Raw genomic sequence first — 23,931 nt, forward strand, 5'->3', positions numbered from 1 at the left:
ACATGCAGGCAGAGGCTATTCAATCCAAGATGCTCCATCCCATATGAATGGTGTCATTTGCACAATATCTGCGTCGCTTGTGTCACCCTAGTAATTGAAATATTATACTGACAATCATTTGGTACCTGTATATTAAAATATGCATGCTACCGCATTTGTAGTTCTTCTTATTAAAGTTGCATGCTTGGGCATAATTGAATTACTAATTAGTTTTTTGGAAAAAGAAAACATTGAGCTTCATTTTGGATAATTTTGGATAATTTTGATGCAGCACACTGCAATATACAAATAATACAGCAGTGTGTTAAATTTTGGTATTTACAGCCAGACCTGGGCCTTAACTACGCAGAGAAGCCTAGGCCGGCCTGGGATAGAGGCTAGCAAGTTCCTGTAGCAAGTATAATCACTCCATCTACAGAAAGGCCAGGAGTTCTGCTCTTTCCCGAAATAGTGGGAAGATGTTAATTTTGTTACTCTTCACACAAGAAGCTCTAGGAGCAACTAGAACTCGAGCTCCAAAGAGAACTTTTCTCGACAAACTGAAGAAATTGATTATGCATGTCTAGGCCAAAAGTAAGACTGTGGTAATTAATTTTGTCTAGTGTACTGTACCAGTAGACTAGCTTATTAATACTCTCTGCATTATCAGCTTTGTACTGGATGACCTCGTGTACTGGCGTATAATATTATTACGATTAAGATTAGACACCACTGGATGGTTATACATCAAGGAAATTCGTGGAGAGGATTTGTCTGAGGTAAGCAAGTGAGGCTGAATCAGAAACATGCATAATATTGCAGCGAGAAATGTACCGAGGTTGATTTTCGTGAGCTAGTAGAAGAAATGAAGAGTGAGCTTTAACTTGCAGTGTCGAATGTAATCACGTTTATTCAACTGTTACTGCATTGAAGAGAGTATGTTAAAGGCTTATGTTAAAGGCTATAATACTTTCATATACACATAACCCGAAGATACAATGACTACAGAGTCTCCGGACTCAACTTGTATTGCCTGATGTCCAAACTTGCTTACTACATACGCAGGGGTGACTGGATAATTAAATACACTTGTCGTATTAATCGTCCAGCTCGAATCATTCCAATAACCTTCAAATAAATAGCTAGGAGTCTTGCGTTGATATCGATCATTTCAACATAAGAGTGAGTCTCTACAAAGAATATAATTATTTGCTGAACTCCTCATGCCGTTTTAATGGTAGTCAATGGGAATGGTGAGAGTGAGATTGTATGTCTGTGGCTGACACAATTTGAAGATAGATACCAGTATTTTGGTAGTAGCACCAGCACCAGAGTGTTCCCATAGCACCCTGTAACAACACCAGGGCACTGGAGCTACACAACACCAGGGCACTGGAGCTACTAAGAGTCAACTGGTCGGAGCGTCATAAAATTTAAGAATCTACCTCAATTTTGTCAGGTGGAATGATGGCCTGCCTGTAAAATAAAGTACCCACTATCTCACAAGATAAAGTGTAAGAACACAAGGTTGATGGAGAAGTGTTACTACAGCTGACTGCAGACTATTTGAAAGAAATAGCTCCACTGATAGGACCACTGATAGGAAGAGAGTGGATAACTCAAATGTAAGTTATTTTAGGCAGCTAAGCAAAAAGCGTTAATAGCTCCTGTCGAGTACTTTCCAGATAGTCACTTGAAAAGGTAAGTTTTCTTAATATCTAATATCTTATACATGTATACTGTCATGACTGTAATGATATCAGCATGTTATCGATGATGGAGCAAACTGCCTACTTGCGCAGAGAATGGGTACGAACAACTAATTGAGAAATTTCCTGATCCTTTATGTTTTTGCTCACTTATTTATTTCAGTCTATATTACACAGATGCTGACTGAGTTTTGTTTAATCACGGGAGCTACTCAAACTCGCTTCAAGCAGAAGTGGCAGGAGCTGTTTAAGTGGCTCCGAGAGTGAATCTGAAGGTATACTTGATTTTACATGTTGATGGTGTACTGTATGTGTGTATCTGCAAAGCTACGTTTAATTGTCCACGCAATAATTAGAAAGATATGTGTTTGTACCCATGCACAGACCAATGTACATCATAATATGCTCTTGAGTGTTAGCCTTGCTAGGCGTGGGAAACAACAATCAGTGTTAGTGTATGTACATGTATGTATAATTATTGCCAGTATAATTATATAGTATTCATATTTACTTCCTTGTAGGGCCCTGGTAGTATATCCAAGTTTACAAAATGATTTACATGTTAGTACACTTGCATTGTAAACTTCAGCTAGTAGATGAGCCAAGATAGGACAAAATGGTTTACAGCATTTGTAGACTTGCAGTGTCCGTGGTGTATACTATGTGTAAATGCAGGTGTACCACACAGTAAACTATAGTATGCTCACTTGTACACACATTCGTGTATTATACATACAAGGTGCATCAACTGGTGGGCTGGATGACGGATCTCCCACTTTGCTTTCTCTAGTCTTGAGTCCAAAACTCGAACAAAATCGTCCAGTCCTGTGTATATCCAGTGTACCCATTGGGGTTTTCGGAATCATCTGATTCTTCCGTCATGTACATTATGCTGAGGTGTTTCCAATATTTGTCCATTTCATTCCTTTTGACCACACTGGTCCGTCTAGTGTGGTCCGTCTCTTAAATTTATGGAGTCACTAGGTGACTCACCCTTTCGCGGCGAGATCTGTACTTTCTCTTTTTTGATTGCTCGTCTGCGTAGCCTTCCTTCTCAGCCTGATGTTCAAGGAACAACCTTTCAAAACACCAGCAGGCTTGTGTTATGTGTATATGTTACCTTTGACCATGCACCCTGGCTGTTCACCCACAATTTTGGACAAAACCTTCTGATTGGCTGGCGTCAACAACCTAAAGAAAGTGAAATAATAATTATACAATCATGCCTAACTTTCCTATACCTTTCTGAAGTGTCATACTTTGTTTCGAGAGACAATGTACTAAAAAGCATACCTATCGTTATGGCGTTATGGTGGTAAAGGTTGTTTAGGTACATGGTAGGTGTTAATAATATTTACCTCTAAGGTCTACAATGCAATGGTAGCTTGTGATCATGAGGTCATGATTAGGTCCCTCTAAGCTTAAAACTATGGTGTTGTGTACGAATATTAACTTACCGACAATTCGCTAGTAACAATTCTGTTTCTCTTCCCACGTTCTTTTTCACTGCCACTTGATGATAGTGACGGGCTACTTTGCTTGGTCATCTCCAAGTTTGCTGTCTTCTCCTGAAGTGCTTGTTGGCAGTTGATCAAGAACTCCTTGCTGGCGTTGTAACATCGACACCATATCTTCAACAGATTTTGAGGTTCTTTCAGAGTTCACTAGCACTGGAGACTGATTAGGTGTAGTGTACCTGGTCTGTCGATCATTGTATTCTGTTAGAGTTGGGTAAGTCTTTCACCATATTCACTGCCTTCAGACATAGGACTGTCCATGTTGAACTCATCAACTGGGACGTCTTGGATCAGAACCAGTGTTAGATCTAGTGGTAGACCTTGGTGTGGTTCGTTTGGCGGTGGAAGCCCTACTGTAGAAGTTGTGTGGCTGATGGCTCAGGCCGGCCACTATACTATACCCTTGCTAGCTACGCTTCACCGCCAAAACTGTTGTCCATTGTGACACATGACAATTTAGGGTGGGGCAAATTCTAGACTGCAGTACAGCTAGGAGTGCAGGACTGTCTACGTCACGTCGTGTCATCCAGAATATCTACTACTATACGAGATGGAGCCCACTGTGAGCACTGCAACCAGAAAATCATTGTACTTTCAGCACAAGAAGTACTTTCAGCACAAGAAGTTGTTTTACAATTGTACTTCCATGGAGTGGCAACCACTGTGACAACGACTTTGTTTTCTCTGAAAATGAAATACGGACAGTGGCTTGTAGTCCTCTGGGTAACGAATACATCCAATTTTTAGTTCTACTGCTGACTCGGATGGTACCAGTGAACCTGATGACAATACTATTGGCAGTGATAGTTTCAGCACCTCTTTTTACATGTGTGCATGTGTGTGGGATCGTACCTTACACTAGGGTACTGTTTATACAGGGTGAAGATGAAGCAGTCACTGAAGTATGGCTTGACGCTCATTGATGGATGAGGATGATCACCCCTTCGTGCTGGACCACCAACCCCCCCCCCCCTCTCCTGGCACAGTTCGAGCATCTATGCATCTATGTGATGTTCCTGTTATTGTGGCAGTCGCTGTGTAGGGTGGGATGAACCTTCTTAGCAATGTTTCTCCTTCTGGTTCTCGCTGCTGTACCTGGTAATCAGATCCAAAACTTTGTGAGTTTGCTTCCTAGAACTGTAGCAGCTGCTAAAAAGGTCATGGTAAAGGAACTGACATGTTTCGCAAGTATGTGAGTTGCCCGAAATGTACTCCTTGGACTTAGCCTGATAAAAGTATAACCTCTCGCAAGTGTTCATATGTAAAGTTTCCGTATCATGATCACCTTGTAATGTTGTGCTAAAATGTTGTGCTGATGAAAAGTGTGAGAACATCATCTAGTGGTACTGTTTACGTACCTTTTTCTTACGGCCGGGATTTACTGAGAAAATACGAAGGCGTACGAACGAACTAGGTAAACTGAGTGACTAGGTAAACTGAGTGACGGTAAAGTTTGGAACGAATTTCTGAACGCGTCCTTTTTTGTCACTACCTTACAACCTGGCTCTTTCTCTGAACATTGACTGGTTTGACTGTTTTTGCGAAATTAAGGGCTCACTGTGTGACTCTGTGTGACTCTGGTAAGTAGTATAGTATAGCTAGATTATCAGTAGTAAGTATAGTATAACTAAAATAGAATTAGCAGTAATGAACAGTCGAGCTTGTAAATTTCATAGATCGCTGTTACATTCAGTCTGTTACATTCATTCATAGCTTAGTCAACCCTTTATGATAGGTGATCCATAAAAAAAAATTTTGGATATTAGCTGGCCGGGCATTTAAAATGATAAAAACGGGTGGGCGCAATAAAACCGTGGTTGCTATGGCAACACATGTTGCACCATTTTAGTCCTTGTTGTATGGGAATTCTATTGGTATATGGTTGCTAGGCATTTTATTGCTCTGGAAACCCGATAGAGACATTTCACTTCACTGTTAATTAAGAAGGTGTTAGGTTAAAGGGTTAAGCATACCACATACCACATACTCACTCACTCGGTGCTATCTATATAAACTTGCCTAGAAGTACACCAATGACTACATCATTCTTGTTGGTGTTATACCTGGGCCAAAGTTCAATACAAACACGTATTTACGTCGTGAGATGAATTGAGCTATGGAAGGTGTGCATATTCGGGTATCATCGGGTATCATACTACTATTGTTAGAGCTGCCTTGATTTGTGTGACTTGCCTGCTACTCGGAAGGCATTCAGCATATCATGCATGCTCCATATGTTTGAAGGGTTTTGAAACGAAATCGTTAGGCTGACTTTACTGGTGAATCTTGGCCACCTCGCACCCTTCAATTACACGGTGAAAGTGCAAAAAGTGCAAGAACCAGAGCAAAACAGAAGGAAATTGAAAGGGAACATGGACCCTACTTTGATGTGGTAAGACACTCAGTTATTGACCCCATGCATAATCTTCTACTGGGAAGCTATCTGAACACATGGATGTAATACAACTCAGGTGCATTAAGGACTGGGACCAACATAAAAAAGACATTTATAAGAGGCACTTCAACCTGCTGCTGTTTACTGTGTATATTAATTTGTGTAAAACTTTTATGATGAAATGAAACACTGGCCTCCAATTCTCTAGGAAAATATTAAAATGAAGCCCCGCCCACTAATTGATCAGTGAGGGTAGTCCGTTTTGTCGAAGCACTATTTCACTTTTCTATTGAAAAATCGGCGTTTAAACACTAAGTCTACTAGCTATTGCTGCTGCTCATTATACTTAACTCACTCTAGCGCTTAGCCCTCCTGGTCTTTGCAAGGGAGAAATAACAGAAAGTTGTTTGATGTAGCAGTCTCATCTTGGATAGTAGGCTTCCCAGGGACACGGTCAACAATTTTTTGACAAAGTACAAGGATAAATCAGCTAAGGAAGGCTTATGGAAGTCATCTATTGCCTCGCAAGCTTTACTAGAGGGTGTTTTAAACGCCGACTAAGTCACTTCTCTAAACTAGCTGAATTACTGCAAAATGAAAAGGGAGTGGTACGTTGAACTAATGAACGCGTGGGCGTGGGCGGAACCATGGCGACCGTGTGGGCGGGGCTTATAATTTGCAAATTCAGCAATAATTGAAGGTCCCAGTCCTTAATGCACCTGAGAATCCAAAGTAGACAGCTTTGTAACACCATCAGACATAGGCCTCAAAGTAACTTCTCTGGATTTACAGCAGAACAATGGGAACAATGGAGAAACTGGACACTCCCTTTTCTCTTTGAAAGGAATTCTACCATACAAACATTATGATTGCTGGCTGTTGTTCGTTAAAGCAGTCGAATTAACCAATCTTTTAATGGAATATTTTACAGAAACTGTATGGCAAAGAGAAGTACACGATTGTATCTTAGATTTTGGACCAGTTTATTCTTTCTGGCTCTTTGCCTTCGAAAGATTGAATGGAATTTTGGGGGTCATACCACACTAACTCACATGATATTTCTGTACAAATAATGAGGCGCGATTTGTAACTCTCAGAATGTTGGATACCACAGATACCACAGTTGGCCAGAAGCCACAGTCTACTAAAACATCAAAAGCTGGTTCTCTTCAGCCGAGCTCCTTTGAACAAGGTCTGGAAGTTTGTACATCAAGAGATATACAAGCTCTACCACTAGTAGTCGAACTATCTTGGAATGATAGCCAAAAAGCAAGATATTCGAAAACTGATCACTTCTGTTATCGGGCATGACGGATATGATTTGCTATTTGCTAACCTTGTACAACAGAGCTAAATGTTGTGTTGGGTTCGGGATATACAACAAAAACACATGTGATGGCTGTATTTCCGGGTCAGATTCGTTGGGGGTAGAAACCGATTGTGAAAGGAGTATGTTGTTGCATTTGAATTGTGAAGCACACCAACGTCATTGTGGATTGCTTCTCAACCACACTTTAGTACTCAATTGCAGACCATCGTTGTAATGATTTCGAAAGGGTATAGGTCTCACTTCCTAACCCGTGGACCCTTTAACCGTCGGATTCTTAATTAACAGTGAAGTGAAATGTCTGTAAATTCTCTCCAGCAACCATATACCAATAGAATGCCCAGGAATAAAATGGTACAACATATGTTGCCATAACAACCACGGTTATTACGTTATTACGCTCACCCGTTTTTATCATTTTGAATGCGGTGAGATAAAATCCAAAAACATTTTTTTATGGATCAGCCTATCATATGGTATAAAGGCTTGACTAAGCTTGATTTTCACATCATATGAATGTAACAGTGCTAAGATATATCAATTTGAAGTACAATACGTACATGTATTACTGAAATTTACAAGCTCACATAAAGACTGTTCATTACTGCTAATTCTATTTTACTTACACTATACTTACACTACTGATATTCTAGCTATACTGCCAGAGTCACACAGTGAGCCCTCTCCTGGTCCATAGCGCTAGCGTCTAGGTCCATGTCATGCATGTCCTCAGTCCCAGACAGCGTCTGGCATAAAGCTGGTAGCCTTTGGGAGATATCCTACTATCCCCTCTCCTTCATAGGCACCAGAGGAGACATCGCCATTGCTGTCTTCAAGCTGTTCAAGCACATCGGCACAAGTAAACAATCTAGCCATAGCTTCGTGCGGTAATTAACATAGCAACGTGGCTTGGAAAATTCTAGACTAAATTGCACGTGATTCTACAGCTCTTCTTCTATACAGGGATGTGCGTAGTTCGAGCTACTTCGCAGAATTAGAATTTCGCAAAAAAAGTCACTATTGCGGGCACGATCGTGGCCCGTGACGGTTAAAGGGTTAAAACTTCGCCTACAGGTGCACAAAGCAGCAAAAACTAGAGTTTTGAGAGAATTTGGGTTGTGTTGCATTTGTTGCATCTCAATATCATACTCAATATCATATCAGACCTTGTGCAATCCCGTCAGAAAACTCTCACTTTTAGAAAACTGTCACTATTGCTCACTTTTAAAAAAAATTTTGCCACGTAAACGCGACACGGAAATATCCGGTTAGTATAAGAGGGGATTTTTCCCTGGCGGTAGAATTTACTTAGCTACTAAAATTATAATGCACATTCACGCATGGTCTATTCTGCGAGTGCAAGGGAAGCTCTACTACACTACTCTCTCGAGGACCGATGCCCTGCTAGATGTCCTAGATGAGTATTTCACTTCAGGCTGAAGTGATACAATGGGTAAAATATACATTAAAATTAAATACAGTATACAGTATACACATCGCTACACTAAAGTGCAAACCCTCGGCTGGTGACATGATTATAAAGAAATATGATTATAAAGAAACCAGGAATATAATGCAGTGCATATAGTGATGTTGTTATCACATATGACTTGCACAGCAACTAAGGAACAATAAAACTAAACCAGACTGGAGGCATGCTGAAACATTTGAGAACAGGTAGTGGTACTATATGCACTGTGGATTAGGATCACAGCAAAGAAGCCTGGAGTCCCTCCCAGAGCTAAAAGCAGGAGCTATAATTCAAGCTTTCTGCTTTAGCGACCCTGTTCCATTGTTCTTGGTTTATACAGCTTTCTATTAGTGACCCTGTTCCATCGTTCTTGGTACAGAATCACTTCAGTTATAAGTAACGCATGTGCAAGTTCTGTTCAAGCTACATTTTGCTCAGACAAAGATGCCACTATCCAAAGTACTAACTTGTTGTGTGGAGGCTACTCATGCTGTAAACGCAGTGCTAGAACATCCAGGTAAGCAGACAAGCTTGTTCAAGCTTCTTAGCTTTTGCTCGACAAAGAAGCTTTAACATCAAAAAATCTGCCACTATTTAAATCAAGATACTGTTGTGTGAAGGCTATCCATGCTGTAAACGCAGTGCTGTGGTGAGTAGAAAATCCAACAAACAAACAAACAAACAAACAGACAGACTACTATAACCCGTGGTCGCCCACGTGCCTCGAGTTAATAAGACATGCAAAACACATACATAATTATAAATGCACAATAATACTACCTAACGATAATTTTAATTACACAAGACCTCCAGCACAAGACCTCCAGCACATGCTCTGCTGCTGTAACATAACTACACAGAGAAGAATTTAACAGTGACGAAGAAACAGACGTGGACGACGGACATGATACGACAGTAACAGAGGCAATGCAGCGGGTTTGTGATGTTGAGGTGGAACTCACTCGATCAGACGTCGAAGAGAAGAAGGAGGTACACGATTTTTGCCGAAAAGAGTGTGTGTGTAGGTGTAGTCTGTGGAAACAGAAGTGCTGCTCGCTCCAGTTTTCAGTTCACGAAGTTGAAGACGTTCGTTCCCAGTGCGCAAGCCTCTCCCACGACGAGGTTCTTTTAGGACAAATCATGGTCACATCCAACAATAGAGACACGGTTGTTACAGCATCTGGGCATAAAACGTAACCGCGACAGAAAGCGTACACCGTTTGTGCCAAAATGTTCTTGTTTTGTTTCCATGGTGTTAGTCGCACACTGGCCCAAAGATACAAAGAAAATGAATGGATTGACCCCAAGGGTAACACCAAACGTTCCACGAAGTGGACACTTTCTCTCACTTTCTCTCTCTTCAGCTGAATTCGTTGTTCGTTTTTTGGTCCACTACACTCAACTCCACGGGCTTCTTTTACCAGGCTACCCTCTAGTGCGACCAAGCGTTCAATTTGAATCATCAATCGGCCATCAATGACAGCAGTATGCCAATGTCAGATCAGTGTCAGCAAAACAGCACGGCTATCATTCGTTCTGCCAACAGCCAACATCAACTCTGAAGGCTGCACGTACAGTTGGAGCGATCGTACTATCGAGCAATTTGTGATGACTGTCGACAAGAAGTCCGAACATGCTTCACAGAAAACGGCACCTTCTCACCATGGCACCTTCTCACCACCACTGCCTCACTCGGGAATCCCTGCAAACACCAAGAGAATAAAAGGAGAATAAAAGTGCATTATTCATTTGATTATGCTCAGCAAGTACTGATCCTCTGCAGCCTGGGTCTTTTTGACACCTCGGAAGTGCTCAATCTTGGGTGTTCATTGCGAAGCCATCCCTTGGAGACGAGGTAGGAAATAACTATTACTTTGAACACCATGGCCTAGGGGAGACGGAGGTGTACCTGCACGCTGACAATTGTACGGGTCAAAACAAAAACAGCTGCATGATCCACTACCTTTGTTGGCGTTGCATGACAGGATGGCACAACAGTTGTACGATTGGACCAGTTTTTTGCTGTCCGGATGAAGAAACTGACTGGTATCAAAAAGTTTCACCACTTTTACTTCGATTCGGCAAAACCAGGCGAGGTTGCTCAGGTGCATTAACCTTCAATTATTGCTGAATCAGCTAAAACGCAGCCACGCCCACAATTTTTAATATGTTTTGTGTGTAAAAATTCTGGATAGCTACTTGTCTTTTTTAGTTCGTTCTAAAAACGGTGTTCTAAACCTTGCTCTTAATTCTTAGTGTAGTAGGTAGTTCAAAGGCCATATCCGCTGGGAGGGAGCATCGTGTTCTATTTAGAGTAAGTTATTAGTCACTTATTGTCAGCTGTAAGACTAAATTTTGTGCAAAATCTCACGGCTCCCTCCCAGCGGATATGTCTGCATAAGCTTTTGAACTACCTACTACACTAAGGAAGGTTTAGAACACCGCTTTTAGAACTAAAAAAGACAAGTAGCTTTCCAGAATTTTTACACACATTAAAAATCGTGGGCGTGGCTGTGTTTTAGCTGATTCAGCAGGTCCCAGTCCTTAATATACCTGAGTGTTGTGACTCCGATTCAGCCGAAACGAAATACGAGTTGCTTCCCGACAAAGTTCCACCAAGAGGGCTCTCAAGTGAACGTACTTATACGTCCCTTTGAACCTTTGAATCCCTTGCCTACCGCTCCAAGGCCGCTCCAAGGCCAACCAGTCGCCCAGCCCAGCCACCTGCAAAAAAACGGAGATGTGGTTTGTGCAGACGTGGTTCGAACTGTTTGCTGTCAAAGAATTATTTTTTATACTTCACATGAATGTTACTCATGCAAGAAACACACTAAAGTAAATTCAAAGATACAAAGATCCAGATTTATCATGAACACGACATCTTATAACTATACATACAACTGTATCAATGCTCCCGTCGATGACTGTTATTCCAAGAGTGGGTTGCTTGTAAATAGATTCATTCTCAGTGGTGAGATTTACTTGCAGCAACGGCAGCCCCGCCCCCGTGAACTTCCGTCTTGCCTTCCGTTAATCTGAAAGAACTAGCAAGAGTGTTTATTTGAGTGTTTATTTGAGTTCGATTTTGAGGCAACATTTTAGAACTGCCTGGAATTGAGGCTATAATTATTACAATAAGTGGCTACATCGACGCGATATATAAGCTTGAGCAACATATAAGCTTGAGCAAGTTCTACTTTAATATTATCCTAAGATGTAGTGTGTTGCATATAATTATATATGGAGGGAGGGTCTCTTTAAAAAACCAGTTCTCCTTAATAAGGGTGCTGGCCCACCTACGCCCACACACTTGCTAAGGAAACTAACTATGAAACTGCTGCTTCACTATACTTAAAAGCACTATCCTACTAGTGCCTACCTCAAAAATCAAGAAGAAATATCACCCAGAAGAGGTACAGCAGAGGTACAGCAAACAGTGAAGAGCTAAAAATGAGAAAACCACTAGTGCTAGGGACTTGGTTTTTATATCATTTTATGCTGTTTGAAATGCTTTTCAATATTACAAAACGTTTTTTTAGAAACATCCTGTGTTGTTCAATTTATAGACTTTTTTGCTTGACACACCCAGTTTAGAAAAATCTAGACCATGTATGGATCAAAACTCTCTGTAATTTTGTTAACATGACATCATGGGTTAACTATGCTACACGTGGAACTCCAGATCGAACGTTTTAACGCTTACCCTCTACGGTATAATGGCTTCATTCTTCACCTACACACAGGTTTACAAGTGCACTTGTGTACTAACTAGACCTACATTATGATACTAGGTCCAGGACTTTGGTTCATGCTCAGGAGCTTCTTCCTCCGGCTTATAGCTTGCCTCTCTTGGTATGATCCCACTCCTCTCTTACTCCATAAGCATCGTTATTCTCACTGTCTAGCTGCCCTAGAACCTCGCTGAGGTTGTACTACGAAGATCTTGTAGCGAAACGGTCACTTTTCTTTCGACAGTACTGCCCTAGAACCTCGCTGAGGTTGTACTACGAAGATCTTGTAGCGAAACGGTCACTTTTCTTTCGACAGTACTGCCCTAGAACCTCGCTGAGGTTGTACTACGAAGATCTTGTAGCGAAACGGTCACTTTTATTTCGACAGTACTGCACGAAGCGTACCTCGAGGCAAGATACCAGCAGCCCAATGCGCATGTGCTGGTACCTACAGCGTGCGCATAGCTAGCGCCCACAACGATTTTTTGAAAATTATCACTATCGCTGTTGTCATAATTATGACGGCTAAAGCCGGGAAAGGGTTGTCCTAACTGGTTATATGTCCTAACTGATTATAACTGATTATAATTATAGTGTTTAGTGTTTACAACATAATAATTACTGAAGAAGACATGACTAAGTGCAGCCCATGGATGAACAGGACAAGTTTCACATTATTGTGGAACAAAATGTGTTATGTGAGGCCGACACTTTTTCCGAGGGAGGGTTTGTTTCTTTTGTTGTCTGCCTACTACGTATTTCATTTAAAGAATACAATGTTTTTACTATCTACTGACACCGTTGCTATAGCAAGTGATATTAAAAGAGCTTATTATTATTTTGTCTATACTATACTACTGTTAATGATTGAATTTGATGGTTTGACTTTTATTATTGTATTGACCAGACAAACATGAGTATATACGACTCTGTAGAGGGGGTATAGCAATGGTATGAACTACTCTTACTGTGACCAAAACAGTGGTTAGTACAACTTAGTATGAAATAACCCTCAGGAGTGGTTAATATTACCAAAAGAGTTGTTAATATTGTTAATATGACATTATTCAAATGGCGCGTGGTCCAAAAGAGTTGGGTTAATATGACTATCATTTAGAATAGTCCTCTTCAGGAGTGGTCAGTATGACGTTGTTATTATGACAAGAGTGGGGTGACCAAAGGAGTTGTGCTGTCATTCAAATGGTATCAAAGGAGCATTTAGAATGGTATGAAATAACCCACTAGATTGGTTCATATTACGCAAAATGAGTGGTATTATTGTGTACATAGGTACATAGTTACAAATTACGCAAGCTAACATTACGTCCTTTTGGGTGAATCCAAACATCTACATGTAAAGTAGTTGCTACTTGTACTGATAAGTTCGAGGTTTTGTGGTCCGGGAAATTGAAATGTAGACTGTTTTGTTATTCTTAATATTCGTTCGGTGTCGGTTTATTCTGTCCTTGAGTCTTGTGCAGGTTATTAGGTAGATAATGTTGCTTAAGTTACAGGTGAATGAATTTCTAATGGTGTATGCTTTTAAATCAATTGTAGTGTTCGGATGCTTGCATGTTTGGATTGCATTGACGAGTGTGGTTGACGAGTGTGGTTGACAAGGTGGTTACCTAGTATAAGGTTTATAATTTGCTCGGGTCTATAATTTGCTCGTTCGTTGAGTAGGCCTAAAGTAATAAATCTTGGGTGTGAGACGTAAATATTGTTTTGTAGTTTTGTAAGATCGTGGATTTTAACAGACTGGTGGAGGTAAACATTTTAGGACGTGTGGGTGGTAGATATCGTTGTCTCTCTTTATATGTTATAGTTTTCATTGATAAGTTGTGTTGATAAGTTGTTCGCTCGTTGTAGTGTGATTGTTGCATAGTAGTTAGTTGTTTGTACGTACATCATATCTGATGCATTCTCCTTGAATAATACCTTTGTCTGAATTGTAATTGTAATTGTAATGTACGTATTGATATAAGTTTTTTGGTTTTTGGTATGTTTTCGTGTCGAGTGTGTTGGTGTAGGGAAAGGTGTCTTGCTTAAAAATAGTGATGTCTAAAAATGTTTAAGAGTAACTGGAGGTGAAATGCTGTGAGAAAGGTGTTTAGTTCTTCAGAGCTATGTGCCAGATTACGAAAATATAACGTTTAAGTAGGAGTGGTTTTAATGGTTGTGTTGCGAGAAATTTGTTTATTGTTTATTGTTATGGAGAGAAAGATATTTGCTATTGTTGGTGAGAAGGAGGCTGTACCGTTAATTCAAAGAAAACGGTCTACCTGAAGCAGTTTGTGAAAGTTTTAGGTAAGCAAAAACGTACCAAACTTAGTTAGCACTGAGAAATGACCACTATAAACTATAAACATAACCCTATGAGTTTTACATTGGTCACTTTGTCATAATACACTTATACACTTTGTCATAATTATGCAACAGATGAACTTCTTGAGAACTTATTGATGGCAGTTGAAACCACTTGGTCAGGTCAAGAAGATTTCTAGATTGATAAGCCAATCCCAAGGTAAAAACATGTTGTCTTACACAACATGACACCGAAAGTCATTCTCTGAGTCCTCACGGTCCATTTCACGCTCATCCACGCCATCATTGTCGGACATATCCACTTCTTCTAGATGCATAAGTGCCGTAATTGAAGACTGGATTCAGACGAGATTCGAGATTGTATGTGATAGGGCCTAGGAAAACCCACCCCCCTTAACCGATTATACGCCGCAGACGCATTTATGCGTCATGTCGGTATGACGCCATAGACGCATTTTTGCGTCAACCGCAGTAATCCGGCTTCTCTCTGCTCTAAAGAAACCAGGGAGCGGCTGCTGCTATTTTAACGCTACTACTATGTCCAGTTACTGTTCAGGTAAGTATATATGCAGTCAAAACTTCCTACTGTGCAGAAAATATTTTGGCAATACACGCTTGAATATGTAGCTAGTTTACAAATTAAATATTAATTATTGGCATGAACAAACACTATCAAAATATTATATAGAGCTACTAGCATGGCTAAGAGGCCACACTAGATCAGTGAGGAGGTGCTGCATGAAATTGTAGGCTACCCACTAGCTCTGGGACCTGCACAGATTGACATAGAAGACCCAGTAGCCAGAGTACAGCAAGGTAACAGAGATGTGCCAGTCATGGAGGGCAGTGATGATGAGTTTTCTGATTGAGAACAGTTTGGAGAGGAGCTTGAAGGTAAATGCAATAAATAAAATGGCTTCACTCAATGTATAGAATAAAAACAAGATTATCAAATACCCGGTACAGTACAACAATAATTACAACAATAAATTATCAAAAATGTAGATCAGGATAGGACATTGACACTGCATGAGCTGAGCACTGTTGTGAAAGTCCTACCACCAACGTCAACCTTCCTGTACATGGCATTGTCTGTGCGCGTGTATGTGTGTAAGTGGATTTGTGTGTGTGTGTATGTGTGTAAGTGGATTTGTGTGTGTGTGTGTGTGTGTGTGTGTGTGTGTGTGTGTGTACATATGTGTGTGTGTGTGTTTGCGTACGTATGTGTGTGTGTGTGTTTGCGTACGTATGTGTGTGTGTGTGTTTGCGTACGTATGTGTGTGTGTTTGTGTGCGTGCGTGTGTGTGTGTGTGTGTGCGTGTGTGTGCTTGCGTGTGTGTGTTTGCGTGTGTGCGTGTGTGTGTTTGCGTGTGTGTGTGTGCGTGTGCTTGTATGTGTGCGTGTGTCTAACCGTGTATTCTACTCTTGACAGAGGCGACTCCAAGGTACTCCAAAAGGGACCCAGTGGCAGTGCATAGTGTGACAGCAAAGTATCAGCAGTAGCCACAGACATCAGACACTTTTTATATCTATTGTTAGTTACGCAAAGAATTATAATCGTTACTGATGGTAAAAAAAATGTTTTTCAAGGTTCGAAGAACAAAAGGCGAGGCTATTATTTTACTATTCAAGGACTATATAATTATAACGAGTTCTAAACATAATGTTGGTGTAGTCAACAAACGTAATACGTATCCTGGCTCACCTCGTTGCTACTGCCACTGTCACTGTACATACGTGGCCCCACCTCTGATTATTGGATCCAGTCACACCTACATGTAGTGTACATACGTACACAAAGAAGGCTAATCAATGCTGCTTAGCACTACCAATTCCAGATACAACTACTATCTACCATGTACAGTCAGTACCAGACCATAGAGCTTCTAGCAATTCTACAAACGCATGCAACAAGTACGAACAAGTACTGTAGCAACTACAACCGGTTGTATTTTTAATATTAATTTTATGGGCCTGATTTTAAGTCTATAATAGGTGATGCAGGCCCTAAAGTAGACTCTAAACATTCAGTAGAGTCAACATACAGCTTAGGAAGCTTGTACTCACCTTTTTACCACTGTCACTGTTTCTCTTTACACATAGCTGCCTCAGGTTATAAGCCACACCCAGTACCTTGTGTAGCTGCACAGAAAAAGGCTAAGCAACGCTTCTCAGCACTACAAACTCTACAGCTACGTCCTATATACTTACTACGGATCAGGTGTCATATACGGCACCTCGCTAATTAGATTCATAAACGTGTGGGCGAGACACAGGAAGCCATGTGCAAGTCCTTAGCAACACAAAATCAATGGTACACAGCAAAGAGTTAGAAAATATCTGGCTACATAACCAAAAACAGTGACTGAGTGAGTCAGTAAAATAATAATACCAATGGTTGACTATATAGTGTTAAATAATACCAATGGCTGACTAAAATCCTGGTTAAATAATCTTGAATAATGGTAGAGATGTAAGAACTGCCATTCTCACTCTCACACAGGGCATTGTTGTGCTATTTCCCCAAGAATGGAGTTGAAGGCATCCTTGTGGCTAGTGGTAAATCTTTCCCTCCACATAAATTCATCCAAATAGCTTGGAAGTTGATGACCGTCACATCCTTTCATCCTCTTGAATTTTGTTTTGACACGGTTCCAGTAGGATTCCACATTCTGGGTATGTGTTCCAGTTACCGGGTCGACAAAATGCAGTGAGTGGTTTACAGCAGAATAACTGCTGACATTGGGAAGAGAAAGCATGTTGTTGTACGCTGCCCACTGGTCTGAGTGAATGGTTGTTCCAGGAGCTACATGAGCCTGGATGATAGGCAATAGAGTGACAGCTCTTCGGTCATTCACAATCTCCATGTATCCTAGAGCTGGTGTTACCGATGTATCTACCAAACCAAACACCCATACTCTTGCGTTGTAGCTCTTCCTCTGTGATGCTGTTTGTATGTGTACAGCACAAACGTACACTAATGTATAATTAATTCACATTTGGTTTGTGTCGGAATAGAGATTCATCGATCTGCACTGTTATACCAGGCCCACCCAGAATACACGGTGTGTTGACAAGCTTGGCGGAACAAACTTTCCTCAACCACTGGTATACATCGATCGCAGTTTTTTTCTCCACTTCTGCCAGCTGGTCGGTACTAGTTACAGGGAACTCCCACGCCCATAAGTGAATTATCATCAGCCACTTCTGCAGAGTTAGTTTTGATTTGGAAAAAAAACTTCCGTGTCTTATTGATTTTCTTGTTTTGCATTGCCTGCACCACCAACTAACTTGATCAGACACATCACGTCGTGGTTTTTTGGACATTGGGATGTTACACCTATTGTGAATGGTCGTATATAATTTGTTGCTGCTACATTGCTTATTAATTTTTATTAACAGTTGCTGCTACATTGCTTATTTTATTATTATTTATCAGTTGCTGCTACATTGCTTATAATTAATAATTGATTTTTATTATTTATAATTATTTATCAGTCAACTCATGGTTGGTTATACCTTGAGCAATCACAGGTAGATGCCAGCAAGTGTCTCTGTCTTAAATACTGGATGATACCTGCCACTCCACCAAACAACACTGGTCCTATCACCAAAAAGACATAGTTTGTATTCTACTTCTGCAAGCACATGGCTTCCTGTGTCCTGCCCACTCCCGCCCACACGTTTATGAATCTAATTAGCGAGGTGCCGTATATGACACCTGATCCCTTACTACAATAAGTATTAGGCTGTATGAAGCTTCTAGCGAATCTAAAAAGCCATGTAACAAAGCAGTATTATACGTAACTACTACTTACCGCTTGACAGAAGCAGATCACAGCCAATCCTTCGAGATAGTAAGCGATTCGGGCATCATCTTGTAGATCTTTGACTGGTCTTTCTTCCTAGTCTAACTTGCACAATCAAAAGTCGAAGCGCTTTCAAGTTACAAACAGTTTTCTAAGAACTGATTAATTTGTGCATTTTTTAAAAATCAATATGGCTGCGGGGGTGTTCCCGCAACATGACGTCATGGCGTATAATCGGTTAACGCGGAGGGTAGAAATGGGCAAACAAATTTTTTTTCACAGGTGCTAACTTCAGTACCTACTTGTAAAAATTTGGCTCGCGGACGTTGAAGAAACTCACCAAACGTTCATTTTTTACAATGAAATTTACTGTCCAGGGATAATTGTACAGGACTATTTCATCAGCCCCCAGTACTAAGAGGAGCCAGGTATATTATAGCTCCACTTCTTAACAAACATAATATTTAGCAACAGAAATTCATTAGAAAGAGCAGCTATCTAGCTAGCTAGCTTGGCCACTTTAGATCCACTTTAGATGTATGTATCCCGTGCCACTTGTCTTCATAAACCCTACCTACAGATAAGTAGTAAGTTAAGATAGACACAATGTGTCACTTACATTCTACTCAGGCCTCCGACACTCGCAACGACCTGGGGGAACCATCCATATAAATGTTATAGGGCCGGCCTGCTAATACTAAGCACAATGGCAGTGATACCAATTAAAGGAGGAAATCTTCTTGTAAGGCTAATAATAAGTTGAGACGAATACTAACGAATACTAAGTGAAAGGCCACCTATAATAGATCAGACAGACACTTTTTGTAGGCTCCATGCAAGTGAGCTATCTATTATAAGACTGATACATGACACGTACAAGCTGATGAAAGCTTACCATTGGAGCCTTTGTCCTTCGAAGATCCTTCCTAGATGCCAGCTACATAGCTATACAAGCTAGCTAGAGAGTCCTAGCCTTCATCTAACTAACTCGTCTTCTCCAGAAATCTTTTACGGAAGTGCCCGGGAAATCAATAATTGAACTTCAATTATTCCATGACGTTTGAGCGTCATCTGCTCAAGAGGGCGTTGCAATACTTCGTAGCGTTCCCTCGAACATATCTCCGGATATCGATCTTGGTATCATTTTGAAGCATTTTGAAGCTCAGAGAACCCTTTATCCGATTCAACAATAAAAATAAACTCGGGTATGCGGTGTTTTCCTAGGCCCTGTCACATATGTACTCTTTTGTGTGGGAAAGTTTCCTGCAAAGAAGTTTTGTACACAATTGTTGTAGGGGGTGGATTGGATAGGGTAGGGTGTACAGCGATCCACAGATAATAGTGAGCATCCTCAAAAACGTGGCCGAAGCTTAGAAATAGATATCCCATTTTCCATGTTGATGCGGTATCTGGTAGCGAAGATGAAAGGATGGCACTTGGAAAAACCAAGAGAAGACGTTGTTCTACCACGACGACGTAGTGATGATGTAAGCCCTTAAACTTCTGTACTACCTCCTGTGTGTACAACCCGCTGTGTGTACAACGCTCCTAACTTTGAAAGTCTCTATCAGGAATATGAGGTTAGATTGTATGAATGCAGGCGTGTGTGTGTTGGTGTACACACACACATTCGTAAACCTACACTGCGTATTCATACACACACGCATTCACTCACGCATTCACTCGCACATGCACACACACGTACATCATTCATTTTTTTGACCTTGTAGATGACTGATGATCCAGAAGTCAAGTGGTAGGAAGTCAAGTGGCCCAGAAGATGGCAGCAATTGGTGTGCGCAGTCTGCACTTCTCATTTGACAAAAGATGCTTATTAAATTTTGTTCAGGAATTTTTAAACATATCTCTCAGTTACCACTGGCATTCAGTCACTCACACTGCGTTAGTCATGAATTACGTGTTCATTGCAGTCACAGTTTTGTATTGTTATGAGCTATGAATGGCTGTACGTATAATTATTACAGAATTTAGGTAGTATTATGATAATTTTGTTAATTTAGCAAGTATACCCTATAATTATTAAAATAACTAAATGGTTGCAAAATGCAATTATCATGATAGTTTGTAAGTTCAACTATATTTTGGACTTAATTGTTATTTTGAAAACCTTTTTTTTAGTGAATTTAGCAAGTACTATTAAAACAACTAAATGTGGCAACTAAATGTGGTTGTCAGAGTGCAGCTTTTAAAGGTTAAAGGCCACACATACTTCCATCGAGGCAGCAGCAAGGCATAAAATCGATGGTTAGTGGTTAGTTTGTGCACAGCCATTGACCCACGCCCATCTTCATTGGGGGCGGCGATAACATCAAGCTAATTTGGTGGGGGGCTTGGGTTGGGCTCAGATGCAAACTACTCTGTTCCAGACCGTTCCAGATTGTGTGGAAAAATGCCTAATAAACATTATTTTTGTCAAAGTAAAAAAAAATCGAAGATCCCCATTATTCAAAAGTAAAAAGTAAACCACAATATAGCGGACAATGACTCTTAGAGGGCAGATAAAAGCAACCTGTTCCGTAACAGAAAGTAGACAAAATTTCGCACAAGAGTGACAAAAATTCTTGTGGTTCAATAACTTGTTGGTTCAATAACTTTATGCATACTATGTCAAGTTTCGGGAAAATTTGAAAATTTGAGGTGGGCGTGAATTTTGTGTGTTGATCTCACTTAGAATGACCCATGTACGAATGTTTCGAGTGTCTTAATGTACGGTGTCTGCTAAAGCGAGATTGAAAATGGCAGATATAAAACGTCGTTATGATAAAATCTTTAGTTTGTGCCTTTGATAATTTAGTGATGAGATTCTTGCGATAGTACCGGTGTCAAGGTGTCACGTATACTTGGTGGTGGTTCGTAATCAGATGTGTGTTGAGTACATAGAGCACAGTTGACCAGTCCTAATCCCTAGGATGGACTGGCCAGCGACTATGTAGGATTCATCTAGCAGGATTTCATCTAGCAGGATTCATCTAGCAGGTGGCAACCTGCGCTGGGCATGCTGGTTCAGTACGAACAACTTTATCACGTGCGACTCATGTGTGCAAAACTGCCTCTTATAGCGGACGGAAACAACACCCACATTTTATGCCTAATAATTATGGTAGAGGTCGTTTGTAATGTTATTGCTATATTAAATCATACTACTGCCTGGTCCTTAGCCTCGATCCCAGGCCGATCCGTCTCCAATTGAATGCTAGGTCGCCTCGTATCTGGGCGTGACCGGAAACTGGTAAGTATCAAGAGGAATGCTATGTACTCACAGTTGGCTAAAAATACAGTGATATAAATAATGATATAATGGATATAATGACACTAGAAATTAGTAACTGTGTCCATAATAAATGCAGATGTTTAGAATCAAACAAGAGAAAACAAGAGAATACTTAATAAATACTGCGTTGGATATGCTGCATGGCATAACAAAGATTGTGTGTTCACAGTGCAACAAGAGACAGTAGTCACCACAAGAGCCATTCACGTCAGCTATCTATAATTTATGTCCGTATAATTCATCGGAAATTGAGGGATCAGATGTAGCTAGCTATTGAGCTGAAGCCGCAGGAATGACTGAGCCAAGTAATACTGGGTTCTTTGAACGAGATGGATTGACGATGGGTGCCAGCTAAGCGAGAGGCCGAGGACGAGAGGCCGAGGAGTATCGAGATCAGTTGGTGTTGCCAAAGGACTATCGTAACACTCGGTAAACAAGTTTGGCTACGTGCTCTTCACATTCCAAGTAAGCAAAACTAGGCATAACTCGAGAACGAAGCTGCAAATCCACGAATCTATAGAAACTCTTACTTGCACTTGATTCATCCGCTGCATGCATACATCATCGATCATTGCCAATCGGTCTGTCGATCACACCAATCGGTTCATCGATCATTTCCAATCGGTTTGTCGATCTTTAAGCTATGCTTGACCCTGAGCTCTCAACCTTCACTATATTAGACTGGAACTCGACTACTTACATCTATTAAAGATCAAGACAGAAGTGAAGCTCGAAGAGGGCCAGTTGTATTATGAATTCTGATGCCTTTCTTCTAGATATTTTATGTTTATGCAGGAAGTGATGTAGGAAGTGATGTCCCTTGACTTCTTCACGAGTCAGTGCCTTGTCGCCAAAAGGAATGTTCCCCACATCATCAACCTGTGCACTCCACCTTACACTACTTACACATACCACAACTCAAGAACCATGGAGGTTTTGGGAAGCTGCTGCTCATAACTGTCACTCTCTTTATGCCAGAACATGTTTTCTGTATTAAACCTTATTGGACCAAACAATTCATCCAGTACTGTCTCACACTGTTTTCTGAAGCTGTATTCCAACATTATATATCTTTCACTTCAATTGATGCACAACATACAATACAAGGTGTTTCTAGCGAAACTGTAAAGTTGAAAGGTCAAGGGCCAAACCGATGGATCGACAAACCACCGATTGGTGTGGTGATCGACAAACCGATTGGCAATGATGATCGAGCTGTTTTAGACCCTGAAGGCATATAGCACAGCCTACGTTTCTGATGTTCGATTACATGTGCTAAATTAATAGCATGCACCAGTGTGCAGTTTTCAGTTTACAAGTGTGCTGTTTTCAGTACGCATTATGCAGTGTGACGTGGGTTACACCCCCACATGTACATCCTGATAATAGTAGCCACACCGTTTTTAATTTACACCCCTAAGAAGTAATTATGGAATCAACCTAGGAAATAGGCCATATTGGAGCATATATTGGTATTGAGCAATAGTGCATATTGAGCAATAGTGCAGCTCAATAGTGCAGTGTATAATCTCATAATAATTTTTCTTGGCTTATAGTTATCTACAGTCTTTCTACTACCTCTCTGTAAAACCTGATGCTCTGAATCCAACGCGTTCCTTGTCTAAGCAGCCACCATTACCTTACTTTTCCCAATTTAGCAATCTTTAAGTGGGCGTTTCTCAATACCGCTTTGAGTTTTTAACGCGCATAACTCAGGCATGAAAAGAGGTGTGTGCAAACTAAGCATATCAATGCATAGGCAATTCTTTGCTCTATCATCTGGTATTTAAATCTCAACAATTGTAGCCTGCTCTCCCAGAGCCTGTCACAAATATAGATTCATCTATAATAGTAGCCACACCGTTTTTAATTTACACCCCCACAAGAAGTAATTATGGAATCAATCTAGGAAATAGTAAAATAATTATGCATGGGACTGCATGCTAATAATTATAATTATTATCCCTTGCCACAGCAAAAATAGGTTACCACTCGTCAATAGCGACTGCCACTACAGAGTCACAGAGAGGACGTTGGACCCGCTTCCACGTTTCTCTGCCAAGGAGTGCCTCGGGAACACTATAGAGGAGGGAACGTCACTCACACGAGGTCCTTCTCCCCTTCTCGACATCTATGAAATGAAGGTCATCTATGAAATGAAGGATGACTGTAATAATGTAGATTATAGGTACTGTATAGTGCAATTCACCATAAGTGGCCATAATTTGCATTGCGTGTCATTCACGTAGTAAACACATTTTTGTGGTAAAGTTAGTGTCAATCATCAGCTTTTGCAGAGCTCTATTTAATGGTTTTTTCGAAATTTCATTTGAGTAAGTATTTCTGGAGATATAGAGTAGCCCACCAAAAAAGGCA

General features: G+C 40.6%; 2 long non-coding RNA genes across 3 annotated transcripts; one reads left to right on the plus strand and one right to left on the minus strand.

Moving 5' to 3' along the window:
- Positions 1-15,209: 15,209 nt before the first annotated feature.
- Positions 15,210-16,045, plus strand: LOC135330991 (uncharacterized). The gene is made up of 3 exons (XR_010392904.1): positions 15,210-15,348; positions 15,460-15,564; positions 15,887-16,045. It is a non-coding gene; the product is annotated as an uncharacterized LOC135330991 (long non-coding RNA).
- Positions 15,343-18,486, minus strand: LOC135330990 (uncharacterized). Of its 2 annotated transcripts, XR_010392903.1 has the most exons (5): positions 18,273-18,486; positions 16,522-16,596; positions 16,160-16,226; positions 15,866-15,983; positions 15,343-15,546 (listed from the first exon to the last, which is right to left on the minus strand). It is a non-coding gene; the product is annotated as an uncharacterized LOC135330990 (long non-coding RNA). The 2 variants fall into 2 exon arrangements; XR_010392902.1 differs by lacking the exon at positions 18,273-18,486 and having other exon boundaries at positions 16,522-16,678.
- Between the last annotated feature and the right edge of the window lie 5,445 nt (positions 18,487-23,931).

The sequence above is a fragment of the Halichondria panicea genome, chromosome 2 (assembly GCF_963675165.1).
Source record: "Halichondria panicea chromosome 2, odHalPani1.1, whole genome shotgun sequence".
Lineage (NCBI taxonomy): Eukaryota > Metazoa > Porifera > Demospongiae > Suberitida > Halichondriidae > Halichondria > Halichondria panicea.